The sequence below is a fragment of the Balaenoptera musculus genome, chromosome 15, assembly GCF_009873245.2.
Source record: "Balaenoptera musculus isolate JJ_BM4_2016_0621 chromosome 15, mBalMus1.pri.v3, whole genome shotgun sequence".
In the NCBI taxonomy this organism is placed as follows: Eukaryota; Metazoa; Chordata; class Mammalia; order Artiodactyla; family Balaenopteridae; genus Balaenoptera; species Balaenoptera musculus.
Genome location: NC_045799.1, coordinates 12654843 through 12682265, shown reverse-complemented (window position 1 = coordinate 12682265; position 27423 = coordinate 12654843). Strand labels below are relative to the sequence as shown.

General features: G+C 44.6%; 1 long non-coding RNA gene across 1 annotated transcript in view; it reads right to left on the bottom strand.

Moving 5' to 3' along the window:
• LOC118880591 overlaps positions 1–27102 on the bottom strand; it is a 56364-nt gene extending 29262 nt beyond the window's left edge. The window contains exons 1-3 of the long non-coding RNA XR_005016342.1: positions 26964–27102; positions 21471–21536; positions 11589–12151 (exon numbers count right to left, since the gene is read on the bottom strand). This is a non-coding gene — a long non-coding RNA (uncharacterized LOC118880591). The remainder of the gene's footprint in view (positions 1–11588; positions 12152–21470; positions 21537–26963) is intronic.
• Positions 27103–27423: the final 321 nt, after the last annotated feature.

Sequence of the window (27423 nt, the reverse complement as noted above, 5' to 3'; positions counted from 1 at the left end):
CAATACATTAAAAGGATCATACACCATGATCAAATGGAATTTATTCCAGAGATTTAAGGATGGTTTAACATCTGCTAATCAATCAATGTGATACACCACGTTAACAAAATGAAGGACAGAGATGAGGTCATCTCAATAGATGCAAAAAGGCATTTGACAAGATTCAGCACCCATTTATGATTAAAAAAAATAACCTCTCAATAAAGTGGGTATAGAAGGAACATACCTCAACATAATAAGGGACATATATGACAAACCCATAGCTAACATCATACTCAATGGTGAAAAACTGAAAGCTATCTCTCTAATATCAGAAACAAGACAAGGATGTTCATTTACATCACACTTATCCAACATAGTATTGGAAGTCCTAGCAGGAGCAATTGAGCAAGAAAAAGAAATAAAAGGCATCCAAATTGAAAAGGAAGAAGTAAAACTGTCACTATTTACAGATGACATGATTTTATATATAGAAAACACCAAAGACTCCACCAAAAACTATTAGAAATAATAAATGAATACAGTAAAGTTGCAGAATGCAAGATTAAAATATGTAGAAATTGTTGCTTTCCTATACACTAGTAATGAACTATCAGAAAGATAAATTAAGAAAACAATCCCATTTACAATCACAACAAAAAGAATAAAATACCTAGGAATAAATTTAACCAAGTAGGTGAAAGACCTGTACACTGAAAACTATAAGACATGTTTTAAAGAAACTGAAGACACAAATCAGTGGAAAGATATTCCACGCTCATGGATTGGAAGAAATAACATTGTTAAAATGTCCATATTACCAAAAGCAATCTACAGATTCAGCACAATCCCTATCAAAATCTCAAGAACATTCTTCACAGAAATAGAACAAAAAAATTCTAAAATTTATATGGAACCACAGAAGACCCCAAATAGCCAAAGCAATACTGAGAAAAAAGAACAAAGCTGGAGGTATCATACTCCCTGATTTCAAACTGTATTAGTCATAGTAATCAAAACAGCATGATATTAGTAGAAAAACAGATACATAGATCAATGGAACAGAATTGAGACCCCAGAAATAGACCCACACACATATGGACAACTAATTTGTGAAAAAGGAGCAAAGAACAATGGAGAAAGGACAGCCTCTTCAATAAATGATGTTGAGAAAACTGGACAACTACATGCAAAAAAATGAAATGACCACTATCACAGACCATACACAAAAACCAATTCAAAATGGATTAGACTTGAAGGTAAGACCTGAAACCATAAAACTTCTAGAAGAACACATAGGCAGTATGCTCTTTGACATAAGTCTTAGCAATATCGTTCTAGATATGTCTCCTCAGGCAAGGGAAACAAAAGCAAAAATAAATAAATGGGACTATATCAAACTACAAACTCTGCACAGCAAAGGAAACCATCAACAAATGAAAAGACAACCTACTGAATGGGAGAAGATATGTGCAAATGGTATAACTGATAAGGGGTTAATATCCAAAATATCTAAAAAACTGATAGAAGTCAACAACAAAAAAACACAACCCAATTAAAAAAATGGGCAGAAGAGCTGAATAGACATTTTTCCAAAGAAGACATACAGATGGCCAACAGGAACATGAACATATGTGCAACATCACTAATCATCAGGGAAATGCACATCAAAACCAAACCTGATGCCTGTTAGAAGAGCTGTTGTCAAAAAGGCAAGAAATAACATCTGCTGGTGAGGATGTGAAGAAAAGGGAACCCTCATACACTGTTGGTGGGAATGTAAATTGGTGCAGCCACTATGGAAAACAGTATGAAGATTCCTCAAAAAATTAAGACTAGAACTACCATATGATCAGCTATCCCACTTTTGGGTATTTATCCAAAGAATACAAAAACACTAATTTGAAAAGATATATGAACCACTATATTCATCACAGCATTACTTACAATACCAAGATATGGAAGCAACCTAAGTGCCAATCAGTGGATGAATGGATAAAGAAGAACATGAAATATATACAATGGAATACTACTCAGCCATAAAAAAGATGAAATCTTCCCATGTGCTACAACATGGATGGACTTTGAAGGCATTATGCTAGTTGAAATAAGTCAGAGAAAGACAAACACTGTATGATTTCACTCATATGTGGAATATTAAAAAAAATTAAAAACAAAATAAATGAACAACCAAACCAAACAAAAAAAAAACACATAGATACAGAGAACAGTAGTTGTTACCAGAGAGTAAGGAATGGGGGGAGAGTGAATTGCGTAAAGGGAATCAAATGTACAGTGATGGATGGAAACTAAATTTTTGATGGTTAGCACATTGTAGGATATACAGAATTAGATATATAATACTATACACATGAAACTTATATAGTGTTATAAAGCAATGTTACCGCAATAAAAAATAAACTAAAAAAAGAAGTAAAACCACATTAAGTAGTTTTAACTTACTGGTTAAGTGAAGAGTTAACTATAAAAAGCCTGGCTTGGAGGATGAGTGTACATGTGTGTATTTGTGCGTGTTTGTCCATATGAGCTTTTTCTTTTTTTTTGCATTTTATTTTTTTTTATACAGCAGGTTCTTATTAGTCATACATTTTATACACATCAGTGTATACATGTCAATCCCAATCTCCCAATTCATCACACCACCCCCCTACCCGCCCCAGCTTTCCCCCCTTGGTGTCCATATGTTTGTTCTCTACATCTGTGTCTCAATTTCTGCCCTGCAAACCAGTTCATCTGTACCATTTTTCTACGTTCCACATATATGCATTAATATGTGATATTTGTTTTTCTCTTTCTGACTTACTTCACTCTGTATGACAGTCTCTAGATTCATTCATGTCTCTACAAATGACCCAATTTTGTTCCTTTTTATGGCTGAGTAATATTCCATTGTATATATGTACCACATCTTCTTTATCCATTCATCTGTTGATGGGCATTCAGGTTGATTCCATGACCAGGCTATTGTAAATAGTGTTGCAATGAACACTGGGGTGCATGTGTCTTTTTGAATTACGGTTTTCTCTGGGTATATGCCCAGTAGTGGGATTGCTGGGTCATACGGTAATTCTGTTTTTAGGTTTTTAAGGAACCTCCATACTGTTCTCCATAGTGGCTGTATCAATTTACATTCCCACAAACAGTGCAAGAGGGTTCCCTTTTCTCCACACCCTCTCCAGCATTTGTTGATTGTAGATATTCTGATGATGCCCATTCTAACTGGTGTGAGGTGATACCTCATTGTAGTTTTGATTTGCATTTCTCTAATAATCAGTGATGTTGAGCAGCTTTTCATGTGCTTCTTGGCCATCTGTATGTCTTCTTTGGAGCAATGTCTATTTACGTCTTCTGCCCATTTTTGGATTGGGTTGTTTGTTTTTTTAATATTGAGCTTCATGAGCTGTTTATATATTTTGGAGATTAATCCTTTGTCCGTTGATTCGTTTGCAAATATTTTCTCCCATTCTGAGGGTTGTCTTTTTGTCTTGTTTGTAGTTTCCTTTGCTTTGTAAAAGCTTTTAAGTTTCATTAGGTCCCATTTGCTTATTTTTGTTTTTATTTCCATTACTCTAGGAGGTGGATCAAAAAAGATCCTGCTGTGATTTATGTCAAAGAGTGCGCTTCCTATGTTTTCCTCTAAGAGTTTTATAGTGTCTGGTCTTACATTTAGGTCTCTAATCCATTTTGAGTTTATTTTTGTGTATGGTGTTAGGGAGTGTTCTATTTTCATTCTTTAACATGTAGCTGTACAGTTTTCCCAGCACCACTTATTGAAGAGACTGTCTTCTCTCCATTGTATATCCTTGCCTCCTTTGTCATAGATGAGTTGACCATAGGTGCGTGGGTTTATCTCTGGTCTTTCTATCCTGTTCCATTGATCTATATTTCTGTTTTTGTGCCAGTACCATATTGTCTTGATTACTGTAGCTTTGTAGTATAGTCTGAAGTCAGGGAGTCTGATTCCTCCAGCTCCGTTTTCTTCCCTCAAGACTGCTTTGGCTATTTGGGGTCTTTTGTGTCTCCATAGAAATTTTAAGATTTTTTGTTCTAGTTCTGTAAAAAATGCCATTGGTAATTTGATAGGGATTGCATTGAATCTGTAGATTGCTTTGGGTAGTAGAGTCATTTTCACAATATTGATTCTTCCAATCCAGGAACATGGTATATCTCTCCATCTGTTTGTATCATCTCTAATTTCTTTCATCAGTGTCTTATAGTTTACTGCATTCAGGTCTTTTGTCTCCCTAGGTAGGTTTATTCCTGGGTATTTTATTCTTTTTGTTGCAGTGGTAAATGGGAGTGTTTCCTTAGTTTCTCTTTCAGATTTTTCATCATTAGTGTATAGGAATGCAAGAGATTTCTGTGCATTAATTTTGTATCCTGCTACTTTACCAGATTCATTGATTAGCTCTAGTAGTTTTCTGGTGGCATCTTTAGGATTCTCTATGTGTAGTATCATGTCATCTGCAAACAGTGACAGTTTTACTTCTTCTTTTCCAATTTGTATTCGTTTTATTTCTTTTTCTTCTCTGATTGCCGTGGCTAGGACTTCCAAAACTATGTTGAATAAGAGTGGTGAGAGTGGACATCCTTGTCTTGTTCCTGATCTTAGCGGAAATGCTTTCAGTTTTTCACCATTGAGAATGATGTTTGCTGTGGGTTTGTCATATATGGCCTTTATTATGTTGAGGTAGTTTCCCTCTATGCCCACTTTCTGGAGAGTTTTTATCATAAATGGGTGTTAAATTTTGTCCAAAGCTTTTTCTGCATCTATTGAGATGATCATATGGTTTTTATTCTTCAGTTTGTTAATATGGTGTATCACATCGATTGATTTGCGTATACTGAAGAATCCTTGCATCCCTGGGATAAATCCCACTTGATCATGGTGTATGATCCTTTTAATTTGTTGGATTCTGTTAGCTACTATTTTGTTGAGGATTTTTGCATCTATATTCATCAGTGATATTGGTCTGTATTTTTCTTTTTTTGTAGTATCTTTGCCTGGTTTTTGTATCAGGGTGATGGTGGCCTCATAGAATGAGTTTGGGAGTGTTCCTTCCTCTGCAATTTTTTGGAAGAGTTTGAGAAGGATGGGTGTTAGCTCTTCTCTAAATGTTTGATAGAATTCACCTGTGAAGCCATCTGGTCCTGGACTTTTGTTTGTTGGAAGATTTTTAATCACAGTTTCAATTTCATTACTTGTGATTGGTCTGTTCATATTTTCTGTTTCTTCCTGGTTCAGTCTTGGAAGGTTATACCTTTCTAAGAATTTGTCCATTTCTTCCAGGTTGTCCATTTTATTGGCATAGAGTTGCTTGTAGTAGTCTCTTAGGATGCTTTGTATTTCTGCGGTGTCCATTGTAACTTCTCCTTTTTCATTTCTAATTTCATTGATTTGAGTCCTCTCCCTCTTTTTCTTGATGAGTCTGGCTAATGGTTTATCAATTTTGTTTATCTTCTCAAAGAACCAGCTTTTAGTTTTATTGAACTTTGCTATTGTTTTCTTTGTTTCTATTTCATTTATTTCTGCTCTGATCTTTATGGTTTCTTTCCTTCTCCTAACTTTGGGTTTTGTTTGTTCTTCTTTCTCTAGTTCCTTTAGGTGTAAGGTTAGATTGTTTATTTGAGATTTTTCTTGTTTCTTGAGGTAGGCTTGTATAGCTATAAACTTCCCTCTTAGAACTGCTTTTGCTGCATCCCATAGGTTTTGCATCATTGTGTTTTCATTATCATTTGCCTCTAGGTATTTTTTGATTTCCTCTTTGATTTCTTCAGTGATCTTTTGGTTATTTAGTAACATATTGTTTAGCCTCCATGTGTTTGTGTTTTTTACGTTTTTTTCCGTGTAATTCATTTCTAATTTCATAGCATTGTGGTCAGAAAAGATGCTTGATATGATTTCAATTTTCTTAAATTTACTGAGGCTTGATTTGTGACCCAAGATGTGATCTATCCTGGAGAATGTTCCGTGTGCACTTGAGAAGAAAGTGTAATCTGCTGTTTTTGGATGGAATGTCCTATAAATATCAATTAAATCTATCTGGTCTATTGTGTCATTTAAAGCTTCTGTTTCCTTACTAATTTTCTGTTTGGATGATCTGTCCATTGGTGTAAGTGAGGTGTTAAAGTCCCCCACTCTTATTGTGTTATTGTCGATTTCCTCTTTTATAGCTGTTAGCAGTTGCCTTATGTATTGAGGTGCTCCTATGTTGGGTGCATATATATTTATAATTGTTACATCTTCTTCTTGGATTGATCCCTTGATCATTATGTAGTGTCCTTCTTTGTCTCTTGAAATATTCTTTATTTTAAAGTCTACTTTATCTGATATGAGTATTGCTACTCCAGCTTTCTTTTGATTTCCATTTGCATGGAATATCTTCTTCCATCCCCTCACTTTCAGTCTGTATGTGTCCCTAGGTCTGAAGTGGGTCTCTTGTAGACAGCATATATATGGGTCTTGTTTTTGTATCCATTCAACAAGCCTGTGTCTTTTGGTTGGAGCATTTAATCCATTCACGTTTAAGGTAATTATCGATATGTATGTTCCTATGACCATTTTCTTAATTGTTTTGGGTTTGTTTTTGTAGGTCTTTTTCTTCTCTTGTGTTTCCCACTTAGAGAAGTTCCTTTAGCATTTGCTGTAGAGCTGGTTTGGTGGTGCTGAATTCTCTTAGCTTTTGCTTGTCTGTAAAACTTTTGATTTCTCCATCGAATCTGAATGAGATCCTTGCCGGGTAGAGTAATCTTGGTTGTAGGTTCTTCCCTTTCATCACTTTAAGTATATCATGCCACTCCCTTCTGGCTTGTAGAGTTTCTGCTGAGAAATCAGCTGTTAACCTTATGGGAGTTCCCTTGTATGTTACTTGTCATTTTTCCCTTGCTGCTTTCAGTAATTTTTCTTTGTCTTTAATTTTTGCCAATTTGATTACTATGTGTCTCAGCGTGTTTCTCATTGAGTTTATCCTGTATGGGACTCTCTGTGCTTCCTGGACTTGGGTGGCTATTTCCTTTCCCATGTTAGGGAAGTTTTTGACTATAATCTCTTCAAATATTTTCTCAGGTCCTTTCTCTCTCTCTTCTCCTTCTGGGACCCCTATAATGAGAATGTTGTTGTGTTTAATGTTGTCCCAGAGGTCTCTTAGGCTGTCTTCATTTCTTTTCATTCTTTTTTCTTTATTCTGTTCCACAGCAGTGAATTCCACCATTCTGTCTTCCAGGTCACTTATCCGTTCTTCTGCCTCAGTTATTCTGCTATTGATTCCTTCTAGTGTAGTTTTCATTTCAGTTATTGTGTTGTTCATCTCTGTCTGTTTGTTCTTTAATTCTTCTAGATCTTTGTTAAACATTTCTTGCCATCTTCTCAATCTTTGCCTCCATTCTTTTTCCGAGGTCCTGGATCATCTTCACTATCATTATTCTGAATTCTTTTCCTGGAAGGTTGCCTATCTCCATTTCATTTAGTTGTTTTTCTGGGGTTTTATCTTGTTCCTTCATCTGGTACATAGCCCTCTTCCTTTTCATCTTGTCTGTCTTTCTGTGAATGTGGTTTTTGTTCCACAGTTTGCAGGATTGTAGTTCTTCTTGTTTCTGCTGTCTGCCCTCTGGTGGATGAGGCTATCTAAGAGGCTTGTGCAAGCTTCCTGATGGGAGGGACTGGTGGAGGGTAGGGCTGGCTGTTGCTTTGGTGGGCAGAGGTCAGTAAAACTTTAATCCACTTGTCTGCTGATGGGTGGGGCTGGGTTTCCTCCCTGTTGGTTGTTTGGCCTGAGGCGACCCAACACTGCAGTCTACCCGGGCTCTTTGGTGGGGCTAATGGTGGACTCTGGGAGGGCTCACACCAAGGAGTACTTCCCAGAACTTCTGCTGCCAGTGTCCTTGTCCCTTGGTGAGCCACAGCCTCCCCCCGCCTCTGCAGGAGACCCTCCAACACTAGCAGGTAGGTCTGGTTCAGTCTCCTATGGGGTCACTGCTCCTTCCTCTGGGTCCCGCCGCACACACTACTTTGTGTGTGCCCTCCAAGAGTGGAATCTCTGTTTCCCCCAGTCCTGTCGAAGTCCTGCAATCAGATCCCACTAGCCTTCAAAGTCTGATTCTCTAGGAATTCCTCCTCCCGTTGCTGGACCCCCAGATTGGGAAGCCTGACATGGGGCTCAGAACCTTTACTCCAGTGGGTGGACTTCTGTGGTATAAGTGTTCTCCAGTTTGTGAGTCACCCACCCAGCAGTTATGGGATTTGAATTTATTATGATTGTGCCCCTCCTACCATCTCATTGTGGCTTCTCCTTTGTCTTTGGATGTGGGGTATCTTTTTTGGTGAGTTCCAGTGTCTTCCTGTCGATGATTTTTCAGCAGTTAGTTGTGATTCTGGTGTTCTTGCAAGAGGGAGTGACAGCACGTCCTTCTACTCTGCCATCTTGAACCAATCCCATATGAGCTTTTGTGTGTCTGTCTGCCCAGAATGTGGTTCACATTCAATGATCTTAAAGATACAATTAATGTATTTACAAAGGCAATTAAATACAGAGGATGTCCACTGATATTTGGAGGTCAGTCACCTTGATTTGGGGATAACTTTTCTCTCCACTGGTCTGGAATTGGTGAATTTATGTGCTGAGACCTGCATCACAAGGATGGTTTCCGGTCTCTTGATTTAGGCTGGATGGGGAATATTCTCAGCCCATCCTATCCAAGGGCAGACATTACCTGTTCTTGGACATCATTTCCCACAGAAGCAGGGACTTCTCTTCACCTACAGACCACTCTGTCTTGAATGCTTCATGCTCTCTTAATGAGTTTGAAACACGAGTCCACATCCCTCAGTGGCCCCACCTTCTGACCTATAGCTTCATCTTATGAAAAACCTGGCCCATAGCTTTGCCTACGGTGACTCAGCTTGAGACTTAGTTAAATTCTATCCCAGCCCAGAATCATTTTATGAGCAGCTCCCACGTGTGTGAGTTGATGAGCAGGGCCATCCCCTGGAGACCAAAAGCAGTACCCCAGTAGCATTTGGCCAGGTGGAAGCCAGATGTGTTAGGGTGGCCAACAGCCTTCCTCACTGGCTCCCAGCCAGGACCCCAGGGGTGACTTGACCCATCTCAGTGGCCAAAGGAAGGGAGTTTTTTGGCTAAAAGGTTGAGAAAACTATTCATGTACAGAAGTTCAGGAGATGTTCATGCTCTGGTGAAAATCAGATCACCAGAAAAGCTGCATGTGGCCTGCACTAGAGATGGACACTGTCCCGAAGACACCAAACCTCTGAATGCAGTGTATCTGGCTGTTTCAGAGAACAGGGAACGCTTGTGGGGCTGGAATCCTTAGTGCCTTGGAGTCCTGACTATTTGAATGGGAATCAAGATTCGTTCAGCTGCAAGGCATAAATAATTAACAGTGGTTTAAGACAGTGCTTTCCAAACTTTAATGTGCATGCAAATCTCCTGGGTTCCTTGTTAAACAGCAGCTTCTAATTCATTAGGTCTAGGTTCATGGCTATAACATCCTCCCAGGCGAAGTCCAGGGACCACACTTTGAGTAGCAAGGGGCTGTACATTACAATCACCTGGGGAGCTTTAAAAACCCACTAATGCCTGAGTCCTATCCTCAGAAATTCTGACAATTGCTGTGGAGTATGGCATTGGCATCCACGTATTTAAAATCTCCCCAAGTGCTTCTAAAATGCAGCCAAGATTGAGAACTGCTGGCTTAAGCAAGAGAGACATTTAATTATCTCACATAAAAATAAGTACAGAGAGGGGCATTCCTGGGGCTGGGTTTGGAAGCACAATGTTGTAATTAAGGAGCTGGAATCTTTCTGTCCCTCTGCTCAAACATCTTCATCTGTCCTCAAACTTAATGCCTAATGGTTTCAAGATGGCTGCACAGTTCCAAACATCACATCCTCACAGAGGGAAGAAATGAATGTCAGACTCTTTGCTGTCTCTCTCTTAAGCAGGGATCAAAGTCCCTCACGGAACCCAGCTGCCAGCTGCACTACCCATACCCCCTTATACATCCCCTTATGTCTTTTTGGCCCAGAGTGAGTTATACTAGGGTTGCCAGATTTAGCAAATAAACATACATTCAGTTGTGAATTTACATTGTGACATATTTATACTAAAAAACTATTCATTGTCAGAAATTCAAATATAACTGGACACCCTGTATTTTATCTGGCCCTAAGTATGCACCCAACCATTAACCAATCACTGACAAAGGGAAATAGGATTATCATGCTTAGTTTAGCCTCCAGCCCCACGACCCCCCTCCCCGCCCCGTCCCCAGTGACCCATCCCTATATCCTTTTCTCAGCCTGAGTACTTCTCTCTCAGTGACCAGATCTGGGTCACATGTCTGTCTCTGAGTCAATTGCTGGGCTAGAGGAGTGGAATAGGCTGATTGGCTTTGCTTGGCTCACATATTCCACCCTTCACAAATGTAATATAATGGGAATAAGGGAGAAGCCATGCCCCCAAACACAGCTGGAGTGCTATCAGCAGGAGAAGGGTGAAATAACCCTGTCTTTTATCTTCTATATTCTTGGGCCTTGCTGACCCTGGAGGGACTGACCCTCCCAGGGATGGCCAATTCCTAGAGACACTAAACAACTTGCCTGTGAGTGTACTTTTCAACTATAAACTGACCAATCCACAGCCCACATCCCAACCACCTCCTTTTTCAGGCCCTCACGCTCCAGGCCACTATCCACTTGCCCTAATCACTCTAGGGCCAGTATCAGACCACCAGAGACAGACCCTCTGCCCCAGAGCCCCCTAAAACCATTCAAACTAGCCAATCCTAAGCCTGCGTGCCCTGCTTCTTCTACTCCTTTCAATGGAAACCACACAACAAGGCTCTTGCCCACAGTTTCCCCCCCGCCCCGCCTCTGCCCCACCAGGCACTTCCCCGTGGGTGGCATGCTTCTCTTGGGAACTGTAAGAAAACTACCTCTTCAATGGCAGCGATCTTCTGTTGGCCTTACCATACCTCAAATTTTCTGTTAATACACTATACTTTAAAACAGAGGGAAAGGATTTTTTTTCTCATTCCTTAAATATACATGAGCGCCTACTGTATGCCAGGCACTATTTTAGTGCCTGGGATATAGCCATGAACAAAGCCTACACAGTGCTTCTGAGACAGACGTTCTCATGAGGTAAGATCAATAAACACATAAAATACGTATCATGTCAGATAGTGGTAAGTGTCGGTACGGAGGACAGGGAATGGGCAGGGATGGGAGGGAGGCTACAATTTTAAATAGAGCAGCCAAGGAGGGCCTTACTGAGAAGGGAACATCTGAGGAGAGACCTGAAGGAGGTAAGGGAGTGAGCCACACAGACAACTGGGCGAAGAGCTGTCCAGGCACGGGGAACGGCAAGTGCAAAGGCCCTGAGGTCAGATGGACTTTTAATTGGCTCACCCTGGCTGTTGGGTGCAGAAAGGGATTTCAAGGGAGAAAAGTGACAGTGGTCGTCTGGAAAGGAACCTGCTCTTCCCAGCACCCACTGCCCTGCCTGGTACATAACAGACCATCAATAAATACTTGCAAAATGAAGGAAGACACAGAGGTGGGGCTTACTCACCTCCCTGGAAGGATCCTCGCCTCTGTCACAGGATCTCTGACTGCAGCACGTGGGGGGGGGGTCTCCACACACCCCCCTCCCAGTACCATAATTTCCTTTCTTCACGCCTCTCGTGGAAGTTTTCCCATCCCACCAGCTCCCTTGCTCTGTCTCTGGCCACTTTTTCCTCTTGTCAAATTCCTCTTCCCTCCTCTTGTCGGGTTTGGGAATCCTCAGAGGGAAACATCCATTTGGGTCTTTCCGGCTGGACCTGAGTGAGGTCCCGACCATTTCTCCACAGCTGTGGTGTCTGGGGCTGGGACTCCTTGGTCACCTGAGGACCAGTTCCTCTTTGCAGATTCAGCAGAAGAATCCGGAAGCAAGAGTGATGTTTCTGAACACTCCGAACTAATGAGCTGTTTTCAGAGACAGCTGCCAAGTTGCATGAGAAGACGAAGAGAAAGAGTGGTGCAGCCATGAGCAGGGAATGGGGACCGAGAGGGGTGTCCATCCAAGCTGTAGACAGGATGTCAGATCGGCCGTGCCCTGGACATGCTCTTGGCTCAGCTACTTTAAGTCTTTTACTAAAAGAAAAAAAAATTTTTTTTCATGTCACTTTTCCCTGACATTTTATTTTGAAAAATTTTAAACGAATTTTACAGTGAACACATTATACCCACCACCTACATTCCACCATGAGCATTTTACTATAATTGCTTTTACTATATCTGTTTGTCTCATATCCTTCCAACAATTTCCTCAGCATCTGGAGAGAACACTGGCCCCAGGCCAGAAGGAGAAGGAGCTGAGGGATTTCCTTAGAAACCAGCCCACGGATGGCTCCATCTGATGGAATAATTCCCTCTGGTTTCTCTCTAGCCCCTGCTCACAGAGCAGGAAACAAGGCTGATCCCAGAGAAACTCAGCTGGCTGATAATTAATGCCTGGGAGTGCTCTGAGAGGGCCGGCAGCGGGGACAGGGCACCGGGAACAGGGCGCAGCACGACCCTCTCCCTGGCTTCATCCCACCTGGCCCAGGGCGGCAGACGTGAGCTGCAGCTCCAGCCCTCCTTCCTGAGAATCACAGAACCCAGGGCTAGAAAGTCTCTTGAAGGACACAGGCCCATTTTTATATTTGTTTTTGACAAATGAGGAAACAGAGGCAGAGGACTCTCAGGAAGATTATGTGCTTCCACACACGCCTGTGTCTACTCATAGTCACGAAGCTGGGCCTTGAGCTCCTGGTGCAAGAAGACTGGTATCAACATGTACAGCAGGCTGGTAAGTGGATTTAGACCAAGACACGGGAATTGCAGCTGGATTCACAAGGATAATCACCTCTATCCCTTTTCTAATGTAAAATTGTTCTTGCCCCAAACCTTAAGCAGAATAGATGTTAAGAGCAAATCATGTTTCCAACAAATATCTTTCGAGTACTTCCTTTGCCCGGCAATATTCCAGGGCCTGGGGCTACAGGAGTGAATAAGACAGACACAATCCCTACTCTCAAACAGTGGAGGAGACAGACAATCACTTTAGAAAATGAATACATGCAATAATTTCAAAGAGAAAAAAAATGCTAAGTAGGAAATAAAGGGAGGGAGGAATGTCAGATAGCAAGGGTCGGGGAGGCTGCTGTAGATGGATGATCTGGAAAGATTAAGCAAGGCCATGGTGAGGATCTTATTCTATTTAGTTTTTTTTTTAAGATTTTTTTTTGGGGGGTGGGTACTTCCCTGGTGGCACCATGGTTAAGAATCTGCCTGCCAATGCAGGGGACACGGGTTCAAGCCCTGGTCCGGGAAGATCCCACATGCCATGGAGCAACTAAGCCCGTGCGCCACAACTACTGAGCCTGTGCTCTAGAGCCCGCAAGTCACAACTACTGAGCCTGTGCTCTAGAGCCGCAAGCCACAACTACTGAGCCCGCGAGCTGCAACTACTGAGCCCACGTGCTGCAACTGCTGAAGCCCACGTGCCTAGAGCCTGTGCTCTGCAACAAGAGAAGCCACCACAATGAGAAGCCCACGCACCGCAACGAAGAGTAGCCCTTGCTCTCCGCAGGTAGGGGAAGCCTGTGTACAGCAACGAAGACCCAATGCAGCCAAAAATAAAAATAAATTAATTAATTAATTAAAATAAATTTTTTTAAAAAAGATTTTTTTTTGATGTGGACCATTTTTAAAGTCATTATTGAATTTGTTACAATATGGCTTCTATTTTATGTTTTGGTTTTTTGGCCACGAGGCATATGGGATCTTAGCTCTCCGACCAGGGATCGAACCCGCACCCCCTGCATTGGAAGGCGAAGTCTTAACCACTGGACCGCCAGGGAAGTCCCTAGATATTTACTTTTTATTTATTTAGGCTTTCGTTCATTTAGATTTTATTCTAAATGGATGAAAATGGGGGAAGGGGCTTCAAAGGGGGAGGGACGTGAGCTGACATAGGTTCCAGCAGGGTCCTTGTGAAGAACAGACTATGGGGACAAGGGTGGAAGCAGGGATCCCACATAAGAAATCGGTGTCTTTGTCAGGCCAGAACTAATGAAGTCGGGACCAGGGTGTGCAGTGCAGGTGGTGAGAAGCATCACTGTACAGACTCCATCTGTACTTGGGGGACTGGAGACAGGAACTGAGGCAAAGAGAAGAACAAGGACAACACCCATCTTTTAACCTGAACCACCAGGTTGCTGACTGAGCACCAGCTCTTCTCTCTTGGGAGCAATAAACATTTCCTGTAGGATCCATGGTTCCAATAAGCTTAATATCAGGCTCTGATTGTAATTTTGCATCAGTGACTTGATGAAAACCAACAGAACACCCTGGCTTAAGGAAGTGTAATGGGGACAGAGGGGAGAGCTGAGCAAAGAAAACCATGAAAGCCTTAAAACATATTGATATTTTTTCTCTCCTTTATAAAAATGGAGACCCTGGGCCACAGTGAGGCTAAGAAACTTGTTCTAGGTCACACAGCCAGTAAGCAGTAAAGCTAAGATTTGAACCCAGAGCCCATGTTCTTAACCACTGCACTATTTAACCAGTGTTCTGGTAGAGGATATTGAGTTGTTCCAATTTGAAAGGTTATTTTTCACTGTTACCAATAATACTACTAGGAATGTCTCTATACTAGTTTCTTTGCACCCCTGAGCAAGCATTTCTGAAGATGAGTTCCAGAGAGTAGATGAGGTGGTCTTAGGGTCCCTCACATTCTGTGGCCTCTCTTGACCCCCATTCTGGTGACTCTCCATGCTTAGATCAGTGCCTGAAAGTCTTTCCTTCTACAAAGGAGCCGGGACTTCTCCCCAGTGGTTGACCTGGCCCCGGAAGGTGGCTGAGTACCTTACAGAAGGTGGGGGATGGGCGGGATGAGGCTTCTGAACCCCCAAATAGAGCCAGATCAATGCTGCCCACCCCCAAAGCCCAGCACACTATCTCATCGTCGGCTACAGCCAAGGCACAAAGGGGTTCCTGAAAAATGTATCGTTTCTTTTCTGTTCACCCATGTGGTGCCTCTGACATTTCTCTGGGCTGGAGATTTCTTGGCTGAGATAATCCCAGGCTCCCTTCCAGTCCCAGGGTGGAGAACAGCCGTCCATCCTAATTAGGGTCTGGTTGAGAGGACTGCTTCCAAGACCCAGCAGCAAGAAGAAGAACTTGTCCTCTTTCCTTTTTGCGAGGTGGCGGTCTGGGGATTGTAAACCATGAACATCTTTGCCTTTCCCTCCATGGAGTGGTCATGCCTCCCTGAATTGTCACTTGGAAGTATCGAAAGCTCAGAGGATCCAGTCTATGAGCTTATTGGTCAATAAGAGGCCTAATTGTTACCACATTTTCAAATCGATTACAAAAATCCTTATGTTTGGGTGACACTTGGAGACCTTAGGCTTTTGTCACCAGGAGGTTAAGAAAGGGAGAAAGCGTGGATGCTGAGACCTTTGGTCAAGGAGGCGTGGCAGCCATGGAACCTGTCCAAGTGTTACTGGCTTAATTCAATCCAGACAAACTGTGGTGAGCCTCTCTGGGTACAGGGCTTTCCCAGGCCCTGGGGGACACCCAGGTAAGTATGGCCTTTACCTTGAGGAGCGAATTATCCAGCTCAGGATCCTACCAGCACCAGCCAGTCATCTACGGCCTCTTGATTTTGCAGCATTCCAGTGACATCTGAGAACAAAAGGATGCTTGCTGACATGCAGTGAGCTGTGCCCCTTTTCCTGGGGTGCCCACGAGCCTAGCCTGCAAGGGCAGGGGTGCTTCCGTGACTAAGCGAAGCAGGAGTCTCTCGGAAGAGCAGGACAAGGACTGCTCGGTTCTCATCTGGACTTTGCCCCGGGCAATTTTACAACCTCAGCCAAGACATTTTCCCACTTGGGCCTCAGCCTCTCTGACCCTACAGTTAGAAGCGTGGATCACAGCATCACCAAGGCCTGTCTCCCCCTCTATAACAGCCTGAGGTTCAGTATCTGAGAGATGACAGTGTGAAACGTCAGTCTCGTCATGAAAAGCCTTGCCCAGGTCAGAAAAGCAGAGCGAATGTATCCTGAGGACGTACGGCTTTTCACAGCACAGGTGAGGGAGGTCCACCTGTGCAGGCAGGTAAGTCCTGGACTCTGAGAACACACTCCAAAGTCTGAGCCCACAGTTAACAAAGGTCATTTCCAGAGTGAGGAATCCAGGTGCATTCCTGGATGTGGGTCTGCTTTTCCCAGGACTGCCTCCACCAGGGAAGATGAACCACAACAAGGAGCCATCATTTACTCCCTGGGGACAGGAGTAAGGACAGAGAGAGAACATAACTTCGTATGTGCATACGCACATGACTTTATCAAGGATCACTATGCCTGGCATCTCACAGGCTCACATGTCCTCAAGCAGGTGGTGAGGATTTAGAGGGATGCCTCATCCATAGTTGGGGCACTTCAGCCACTTAGAGAGAAGAGGCTTTCTGGGCCTGGCTTACTCTACTTGAATAGCCTCTTCTAGAGAATCTGACACATCACCATTTGAATTCTTCTCCCTTTGCCTCCCCATCACTCTGAATTTTCTCAGTTAGAAGGGACAGAAATTCAACTCAAGCAAGACTGAGCAAACAAAAAAAAAAGTTTGTCTCATGAAAATTAAAAGTTCAAATATAGCTTGCTTCAGGTATGGCTGGATCCAGGAGCTCAAGCTGTATCTCCTGAGTCCTCATCTCTCTGATCTCAGCTTTCCCCTTCATGGCTTCAGGCTCAGGCCAACTCTCCATGTGGTGGCACCTGTACAGCAAGCCATCCCATAGGGACGACGGTTACTCATTCCCATTATGGCAGGAAAAGCCCCCAAATTGAGTCTCATTTGGCCTGGCTTGGTCCCCTGGCGAACTCTGAATGAATCAGGGAGATGGAACCCAGATCTGGCCTGTGGACTGTGTGGTTTAGTATTCACCCACAGAGACAGGTGGGTTCTTGCTCCAGGGTCTCCACTAAACATTCCAGACTACGCCATGTATAGTGTCCTTTCCTCAGGTGTGAGATGATGGTGGGGTGGAGGCAGGGAATGGAGCATTCCCAGACATCTTGGTTCTTATCCAGACTTGGTTGTTTCTAGACAGTTCTCTTCTTTCTTTACTTTGCCAAGTGATTTTAATTACGTGAATAATATCATCGTAATTTTTAAAATTCAAAAGTAGCTCCTCCCTCCCCACCCACTTCTCAACTTGTCACCCCAGGCCACTAACATTTTCAATGTGACATGTATCCTCTAAAAATATACAGAAATACACACACACAAAGAAAAATAAAGAGAGGGAGGCAGAGAGTAACAGGGTGATCTCTTAGATAATGGGACCAGGAGAGCCTCTCTGAGGAGGTTACATCTGCAGAGAATAAAATAAGAGAACGAGCTATACAAATATCTGAGGGAAGAGAAGTCCTGGCAGAGGGATGAACATGTGCAAAGGCCCTGAGGCAGGAGCATTTTCAATGTGTTTGAAGAACAGCAAGGAGGCCAGTGGGGCTGGAGCTGAGTGAGTGAGGCAGGGGAGTGATAGGAGTTGGGGTTGAAGACAGAATGGGTGGTCAGATCACATAAAGCCTTGTAGGTCTTGGTGCAGACTTTGGCCTCTATTCTAAGCAAGAGTGGAAGTCAGTGCAGGATTTTTTCATGATAAAATATGATTATCTGACTGAATGTATTAAAAGGACCACTGGCTGTCAAGTGGAACACACAGGGGGAAGGCGTAGGGTGGATGCCAGAAGACCAATTAGGAGACTCGTAACAGTCCAGGCAAGAGACGACAGCTGTTCGCACAGATTTAAGTCAAGGCCCTGGGTCTACCGACTCCGGCTTCATTATTCTCACTCCCAACCTCCCTCCCTTGACTTACCCAAAAAGTTCCTGCCATCACATAAACTATTTATCTATATATTAAAGACATCATCACATTAGTTCTCTATCACTCACAGTCCTCCTGGGTCCCCCAAGTCCAGAATTGGTCTGGAGGTAGCCTTGTGTGTATCAGCTACCCGGGCGAAGCAGGTCTCTTGGACAGAAGTCTCTGGACTGGCAAATTAGGTCTTAGTCATCATAATGTCTAGCAAATGCCAAATCCCAGTAAACAGTGGTTGTTTGGACCCAGTCCTTGGGAATACTGAGTTAATTCAGCATTTCCAAAAGTAGGTGCCCTGTGGTGACACTGGAGTACACAAGGTAAGTTTACATGCCATGTCCATAAACATTATCTATTTTTAAGGCATGCATTTATTTCAATGTATATCAGGAAAAAATAGAAAACATGGACATGAGCTCCATGATCTCACAGCCATAACTGCATGGGCTGAGGTTTAATTTAAAAGAAGTCAATTTAAAGAAGAATATTAAATAGTAGTACAGGCAGCGCACTGAGATGGCCCAGAACAACAGTCTTGACGCGGAGTGGGAATGGGTGCCGCTCGGGAACCGCTGAGTTGCTGGCAGCCTGGTGTCTGGGCCCTGGAGTTCAAGTCCCATCCCCACCCCATTAAAGTCACAGAGAGAGGTGTCAGGGTGACCTCACCCCCAGCCCAGTGAGGTAAGAAGGTTTGGTCATGGAAAGAAATTGGGTCTGCTTTTCTCCACACATCCCCAAGCTAACACTGGAGAAAACAAATTTTAGTTGGCTGGCCTGGCTTCACTTAAAGTATTTAAAACTGGCTTCTTTTGCCCTTCATGGCGATGTCTTCCAGGTGCTTTACCTCCCTTCTGGGCTGTCTGTCTGCAGCAGGGAGGGGCTGCAGAAAGGATTTAGATCATATGTTTTTGTGTAAAAGATGCTGGTTTATAAAGCCTCTTCATTAACAGCTGTTTTAATGAAGCAGGTCCCCGAGGGGAGGCTTAACACAGTGTTACTTATGCATAGATGCTGTCGTCGTTTAAAAGGACTGCTGAAATTGTACTTTAACAGCGCGTTGACATCAACCTTCCACTGGCCTGTTTGGACAGGGATGAGTGCATCTAACAAGTAAGTGTGCAGAGGAGCTTACAGGCAAAAGTATCCAACAGCTAATTGCCTCTGAAATGAGTAGGATGGAAACATAAGCGCCCAAGACCCTGGTTGTACGTCTGGTAAAAATAAGAAAGGGTTCTGCAGGCTGCTTGCTTTCTGCCAACACAGCATTTGGAGCTGCTGACTGGAGCAGGTGAATTATTCACCAGGTGGCGGCTTGCCCTGCGCTCGGGAGACGGGTCTAACAGGTGGATGGGCAGCCAGCTTTTGCTCTTTTTGCTTCTGCGGTAGTCTCTGGAGACCCACAGAGGACGAGTTCTCCGCACAAACTACTTCATCATTACTTGTGAACAGCAGGCAAAAGGTTGATTCTGCCTGAGGTGCCCCTGATTCTGCATTCAACAAATATTCATTGAGCACCTACTATGTGCCAAGCACTGTACTTGACCGGGTCACTAAGGGCTTTTAGTGGAGAGAGAGATAACATGGACTGAAATCCCCCCTGGCTGCAGGGTGGTCCCTGGGAGATAGAGGGGTAGAGTGGACATGGTAAGGCGGGTCCGGTGGTTGCCACGACTCCTGCCCCCTCCAATAAGTAGCTAACATTTAGCTCACTTGTACGGAGCCCTGTCCCCCACGGTAGGTGAGGCATGGCTCTAAGCCATCTACCTATATGAACCACCTTATTTAACCCTCACAACCCAAGAGGTGCACAGAATTACTAACTTCATTTTATAGGCAAGCGAACGGAGGCACATAGACATTAAGTAATTTAATCTAGTGAGTAAATGGCTTGGTCAGAATTTGAACCATAGTTCATTGAATGTCACAGTCTATTTTAATCACTCTGCCATCTTGCCTCTTCTCCAAGGAAATGCAATGGCTAAAAAACAGATGCTGAGTGCTGAAATTCAATAATCAGGACCCTGGCAGGATTTCGCCAGTCCAGTATGGCAGAAAAGAGACAGGAGCTGGCTGCTAAGCAACCCACTTGTTGTCAATGAGCAACTCCTGAGAGCTGGGTCAATGTTATCATGTGATCAAGATCTGACCAACCAGAGCACCCCATTCTCCAGACTCTGGTGACTGGCTCTGGATGTGACCCAAGTTGCTCCAGATACAGTTAGCCTGGGACTTTTCAGTGATGTTGGGAAAGAGGTGCTCTCCATCTTCTGGGGTAGCTAAGCTAGGAGGATATCAGCCCAGAGCTGCTGGGGATCATCCCTGATGCTTCCAGGGGAAGGCCTGCCTTAGCATAAAGCCACTATGGAGATAAAAAGAGTCCAGACGACACTATCAGTATCGGGATTAAGCTGAGCTTTATATAACCCAATAAATTCCCTTTGTGCTTAAGCCATTTTAAGTTGGTTTTTCCATCACTTGTAGCCAAAAGTGTCATGACAGATACTGTAGGGAAAACATTAGTGCTCCCATTTGACAGGTGATAAAACTAAGAGTCCAAGCAGAAGACAAGAAAAGGGAAGGAACTGATGGTCATTATCTGCTACTTTCAATCCACTCTCCCGTTGCTTTATTTAATGTTATTAAGCTGGGTTGCAAACCCTAGTGTGACACTAACTCACAGTGAGGTATTGCAAGTCACATCCTTCCAAGCCTCAGTTCTCCATCTATGCAATAACTGAGCTGGGTTCTATCAGTTTGTTCCCAAGGATGTTCCTTGTGGTGTCAGTACCATGTAAAGCTCTGCTATAGAAAGGTTCCAGGGTCAATGGGTCCGGGAAAAGCTGCGCCCTCTAGCTTCCTCTTTAGAATATTAGCATGTTAAAGACTCTGAAGAGCCCTGCAGCAAAGACACACGTGTGGTTAACCTAGCATTTCCAAAATGTATGAGTTTGGTTCTGAATTCATCATGGATGTTAAAAACATGAATAGAAAGAAAGAAAAAAAGATATCCAATACGTAATATCCTGTTGTCTTGACATGTCAAAAACTGTCATAAGGATTGAAATTTTTGATTCACTTTGTAAAAGCTCATTTCAATTCTCTCAAAGGCTGAATAAGTGGGAAGTCATCAAGCTGCAGCATGTGAGCCACAGGTTAGACAAAGAGAAAAACTGTCCTATAGAGCAAGTTGTCAACCTAGACATGGAGTAGTAAGCCCTGAATGGGGAGATGTCCATCTGTGATAGTCCAGGGACTAGGCGACCTCCCCTTGAAACAGAAGGCACAAAACAAACTTAGAAAATTCTTCTGACAACATAGTGCAGAGCACAGAGGGGCGACCTACAGAAGCTCATATCATGGGGACGCCCCCATTTCTGTCCATTCCAGTTATCTGAGGTTTCTCAGCATTATTATCCTGAGGGATTAACCCCAGCTGGGCTAGGGGTGGAGGGGGCAATACTCCCAGGGGCGAACTTTCCTCTGACCGTTGCTCTGTCTCCACCGTGTATGAAGTTGAGCTTTCCTCTGCTGGCTTACCTGTGCCCGCGTCTCCAGACAGACCTCATACCAGCGGCTGCAACGGTCTCTGTCCCAGGCTGGGTCCTAGCAGGAAACAGATGGCAAATCTCAAGAGGGAGACTGAGCAGGGTGTGAGGGAGGGAGTGTTGACAAGGTGACTGCAGGTTAAGGGAACCAAGAAGGGATGGTGAGGGTCCCGAGGATTAGCATCAGAAGGAAACTATTACCTCCCCAGGCCTGAAGACTCGCAGGACGAAGCTGATATGGAGCCTAGGGAGGGTTGTGGTTGCAGGAGAGGGTAGCCTGACACGAGCAAAGGAAGGAAGAGAAACTCAGCCTTTGCCAACCTCTGCACTGCAAGTCCTTTCCCAGATATAGTGGGGGGGAGGGGGCAGACGTTTTTAATTTTTATGAAGTCCAATGTATCTTTATTTGTAATTGTTATTACTATGTATGTCCTAAGAAATATTTGCTTTCCTCAGTATCTCAAAGATTTCCACCTCTGTTTTCTTCTAGAGTTTTAGCTCTTATGTTTAAGTCTATGATCCATTTGAAGTTAATTTTTATATGGTATGAGTTAGTGGTTGAAGTTCATTTTTCCCCATATAAATATTCATTTATTTCTGAACCATTTGTCAAAAAGACTTTCTTTTCCACACTAAATTACCTGGGCACCCCTGTTGAACACCAATTGAATACATATGAGTGGTGTATTTGTGGAGTGTCTCTTCTGTTCCACTGATCTCTACATCTTTCCTTACACCAGTACCACCCTATCTTGATTATCGTAGCTTTATAGTAAGTCTTTTTTTTTTTTTTTTTTTTTTTTTTTGGCTGTGTTGGGTCTTCGTTTCTGTGCGAGGGCTTTCTCTAGTTGTGGCAAGTGGGGGCCACTCTTCATCGCGGTGCGCAGGCCTCTCACCGTCGCGGCCTCTCTTGTTGTGGAGCACAGGCTCCAGACGCGCAGGCTCAGTAATTGTGGCTCACGGGCCCAGTTGCTCCGCGGCATGTGGGATTCTCCCAGACCAGGGCTCGAACCCGTGTGCCCTGCATTGGCAGGCAAATTCTCAACCACTGCGCCACCAGGGAAGCCCTATAGTAAGTCTTGAAATCAGATAGTGTAAGTCCCCGAACTTACTTATGTTCAATTTTTTTTTTTTTTTTTTACTATTCCAAGTCCTTTGTGTTTTCATTTAAACCTTATAATCAGCTCATCAATTTCTCAAAATGTCTCCTGGAATTTCAGTTGGGATTCCATTAAATCTATAAATCAGTTTGGTGAGAATTGCCATCTTAATGATAATATTGAGTCTGCTAATCCAGGAACTAGGTATATCCTTCCATTTATTTCAGTGTTTAATTTCTGTTTGTAGTTTTTAGAACACAGGTCTTGTGTGCATTTGGTTAAATATATCCCAAGGTATTTTAACATTTTCTGATGCTATTGCAAATGGCATTTTAAAATTTCATTTTCCAACTGTTCATTGCTAGTATATAGAATTTAAATTGTTTTTTCTATTGATCTTCTATCCTGTGATCTTTCTAAATTCGCTTATTACTTCTTGTCAGTTATTTTGCTGACTCTTTAGGACAAATGTCTCTGTTATCCAGCCTTGGTCCCCTCCTTGGAAGTAACCTCTGTGACCTGTTAAATGCATCTTTCTAGATCATTTTTCATATATTTTTCCCATATAAATACTGGCCCACATAAAGGACATAATATTTTATCTTATTTCATGCAAATGGTATCAAACTGGGTTATCATTCTTCAACTTGTTTCACTCTTCAACCCACTTTCACTCAACACCATGTCTTTTTATTTTTTTTAATTTTTTAAATTTTTGTTTTAACATCTTTATTGGAGTATAATTGCTTTACATTGTTGTGTTAGTTTCTGCTGTATAACAAAGTGAATCAGCTATATGGATACATATATCCCCATATCTCCTCCCTCTTGTGCCTCCCTCCCACCCTCCCTATCCCACCCCTCTAGGTGGTCACAAAGCACTGAGCTGATCTCCCTGTGCTATGCAGCTGCTTCCCACTAGCTATCTACTTTACATCTGAACACCATGTCTTGAAGATGTTTCCATGACAGTAATAAAGATCTAAAAATTCTGTTCAATCTCTGTATTCTTTAGTTTGGAGAAAATGCTATTTATGTAGCTGTTCTTCTGCTGAGGGACATTTAGGTCAACTGCAGTTTTTGCGATTATGATCACTGCTGCAATGAGCACCCTCAGACGTAGCTCCACGTCCATGTGCGTGAAATCTTCCCAAGGACAAACTATGACTGAGGGCGGACTAGCTCGGTCATGGGATACACACACCTGAGGTTTTCAGAGATGAAGACCTCCCTCTGCCAGGGGCTCCTGGTGAGACTCAAGACCTGCAGGGCATCAGGCCGAGTCCAAGAGGGAGGGGATGGAGGAATTGGCCCTGCCGGGGAGAGGAGGGATGTGGTGTGCATGGGGAGTATGGTGCTTATGAGTACATGTGTGCATGCGGGACACAGATTACAGTATGCATGTATGCATGGAGGTGCATGTACGTAGGGTGTGCATGGGTATATGTATGCATGCGAACACATATGTATGGTGCACATGGTATGTGTGTGGGTGATTTGCAGGAGTCATGTGCAAGCTTGCAGCCTGGGCTTGCTATGTTTGTGCACATATGAACATGCATCTCCATGTGTGTGCTGCCGAGGCTGGTATTGGTTCAGGTGTGGTAAGTGCAGGTGCATGCAGGTAGGTGCCTGCAGGGGGCGCATGTGCAGAAGTGAAGGTGTGGACCTGTACATGAGACTGTGATTTTGACTGATGTCTGTAAAGTGCGCGTTGTTTGCCAGACATTCTTCTAAGTACTTTCCATGTATTGACTCGTGTGATCCTCACAACAGCTTTATCTGAGACAGGTTCTTAGTTTTAAGAAACCGAGGCACAGAGGGGTTAAATCGCTGAGCCAAGTCACACAGTTTGGTGCTGGGATCTGGACCCAGATAGTCTGGCCTCAGAATCAGTGATTCAACTCCTTATATGTGAGGGTGTATGTACACAGTAGGGCGCTAGGCATACAACTGTTACAGGCAGTGTGTCCACACGTGCGTATGAGACGGTGGGAAAATGCTTTGTGTGAGTGTGTGCGTGCACATGCATGGCTCCATGGATGTGTGCGTGCATGGGAGTATACATGTGTGCAAACACACGCATGTGCTGTAGACAGGCTTTGTACAAAGGTGGATATATGCTCACACGTGTGTATCCACAGCGTCCCTGTGGGTGTGTGCTCAGGCAGGCACGCTCATTTGGGAACAAGGTGTGGATTTGCACCCAGGCGTGATGGAGGGATCTCAGGGCCCTGGAGGAGCTCTGAGGGAAGCCGACATCCTCCCTTCCCTCATCCCCCCGCCTCCCCACACTCCTTGCCCTGCAGCTTCTCCTCCTCTTCCCACTGTGTCCCTGCGGGTCCTCTCAGCTAGGGAAGAAGAAAGCAGCCTGACGGATGAGTCTGCATTAGATGCTGCTCATTTGTATTCGCCAAGCTGGGGGTGGAGCACTGGTGGGGTGTCAGCAGCCCCTGGGGAGGAGGGCGGGCTTCCTGGGGTCGCTAATATGTCACAGGTTGCTTTTCGGGGTGTGCACAGGAGGCTTGCCCTCATGAGACAAGGGGTGCGTTCTGGAGAGAGGCCTCCACCCATGACCCCGTGCCTCCTGGGAACTTCACAGGTGTCATGGATGGAAAAGAATGAGGATGCCACTCCCCCAGGCACCACTACATGTGAAATCCTAAGCTGAAAACCCTTCTCTGGATGGTTGGAGCATCTTGACCTTGGCTGAGGCACGGCACACCTCTCAGACTCACTCTCTTGCTCTGAGATAAGGAACCACAGTGACATCTATGATTTCTGTGTTTAAGTGTCCATCCCTGTCCACCTTTGATTTCCCTCTGTGGACCAGGCCTCCCTCACACTGAGCCACTGTGTGAACTGGGCAGGGCTGACCCCAACCCCCAACACTGGGGTGGGCGTGTGACCTAGGAGTGGCCAAGCAGAACCATCCAGCCTCTTGGACACTCAGATTGGCTGTGGGATGGACGTGTGACCCAAAATGGACCAATGAGGGCCTGCCCTGGGGCTTTTGCTGGATCTGGTGGGAAGAGACTCTCTCTGTGCGATGGGGCTGCTGGGCTGGTGGGACGGAAGCTGGGAGCTGCTGACGGTCACCTTGGTCACTCCATGGAGACAACCTGCTTGAGAGTGAAGCCAACCCAGAGAAAAGCAGAGCCCAGACACAGAGAGAGACTGAGTCATGACTGAACTGTTGGGAGTCCCTGGATCCAGCTGGGTCAGAAGCCCAATACACCTGACTTTTATTACCTGAGACAGTAAATTTCCTTTTTTCACTTAAGCCTGTTTGGATCGAGTTCTGCCACTGGCAACCAGCAGAATCCCAACTACTAGAACCCAGAGTTTGCTCTGGGGACGTCTAAGTGGTGGGTCCAAGCAGACCCGCAGAAGGGGGGCTGCTGCAGGAAGGCTGTGTCCTGGGTGTCTGGGACCAGGCATGAGGATGGGGCAGTGCTGAGTTCTCTCCCCCACCCCAGGATGGCCCCGGGCTCAGGGGGCCATGGGGAGCTGAGCACCCAGCTCACAGCCCTCTTTCCATGGACCACACGGGTCCTGCCCAGTTGACTCCGCCAAGCCCAGTCGGTGGTTCTAGACAAAGAGAGTCAGAGGAGGCTTCCTGGAGAGCAGAATCTGAGTGGGATGAGGGAGGAGAGGTACACGGGACACGTGCCCACTTGAAAAATGGATGGCTGCCCCATCTGACGCTGCCACCCGTCCTCTGTCCTGTTTTCTTTTCTCCACAGCTCTGTGGTCATGATTACATGTAACTAGTAAATTCATGGACTTCTGTTTTGTCTCTTCCCCCAAACTAGGCTGGAAGTTCCATGAGAGCAGGGATCTCCATCCACGGTCTTCACTGCACAGCCCTGGCACATAGTGGGAGCTTTATGGAAATATGTTCACAGGAGGAATGAACTCTCCCTTCTGGGCACAGCACCCCAATTGTCCTTTGGGGAATCTCTGTCTTGTACTCTTGGCTCACGAGCTATGAGGAGGGGAGCCCCATACCCACTGCATGCGGGTCCATGACCCAAGCCTGGCAATCGTCATATCCAGGACCGCTGGCTACACCTGGGCAGGTGGTACCCGCACAAGGGGCTGAAATCCCTGCCCCCCCCCCCGCCAAGCCGGTGTCCTGGCACAGGGCTGCTTCTCCCAGGAGAAAGGGGCACATTTCCTGACACCAAGGCACCTCAAGGGGTAGCCCTGGCCATGAGGTAATCCTACCACCTTGACCCCAGTGTTTGCATCAGAGATGGGCATGTGACCAGGTTGCTCCAATCAGATGAATCCTGAGAACTCCGCAGGTGCCACTGCTACTGGCAGAGCCCATTAAAAATTCCTGGGAAATAAAAATCTGGAGAAACAAAATAAAATCTAACCTTTCTCTTTTCCTTTGTGCTTCGTCTGGTTTTGCTTGTTTACAGGGTGCCCCATGCAGAGGGCTCCCGCCCGGCCCTTCAGACCACAGCTGCTGGTGGAAAAGGGCTGTGCAGGTACCTCAGCCCCGGACGGTGCGCAGAAGCGCGGCCCGTGACGCTCAGCTCAAGATGGCGGCGGCAGGCGGTGTGCAGACACGCTCTGCGCAGACACGCTCTGCAGAGCCCTGCGATCTGGAGCGTGAACACAGCTGCGCCTGCGCCCGCCCTGGGAAAACTCTGCCCCCTCCCCGCCCCACGGAGGAAACCCTACAAGGCAGGCCCGCCCACGGCCTATGGGAGGTTGGGGGAGAGCGTGTGCGCTGGAGCGGGAGCTCGCACCTTTTCATTCTTGGATCAAAGAATAAAGCTTTCCTTTGCTTCTGAACTGAACTCTTGTCTCCTTCTATCGGCTCAAACAACA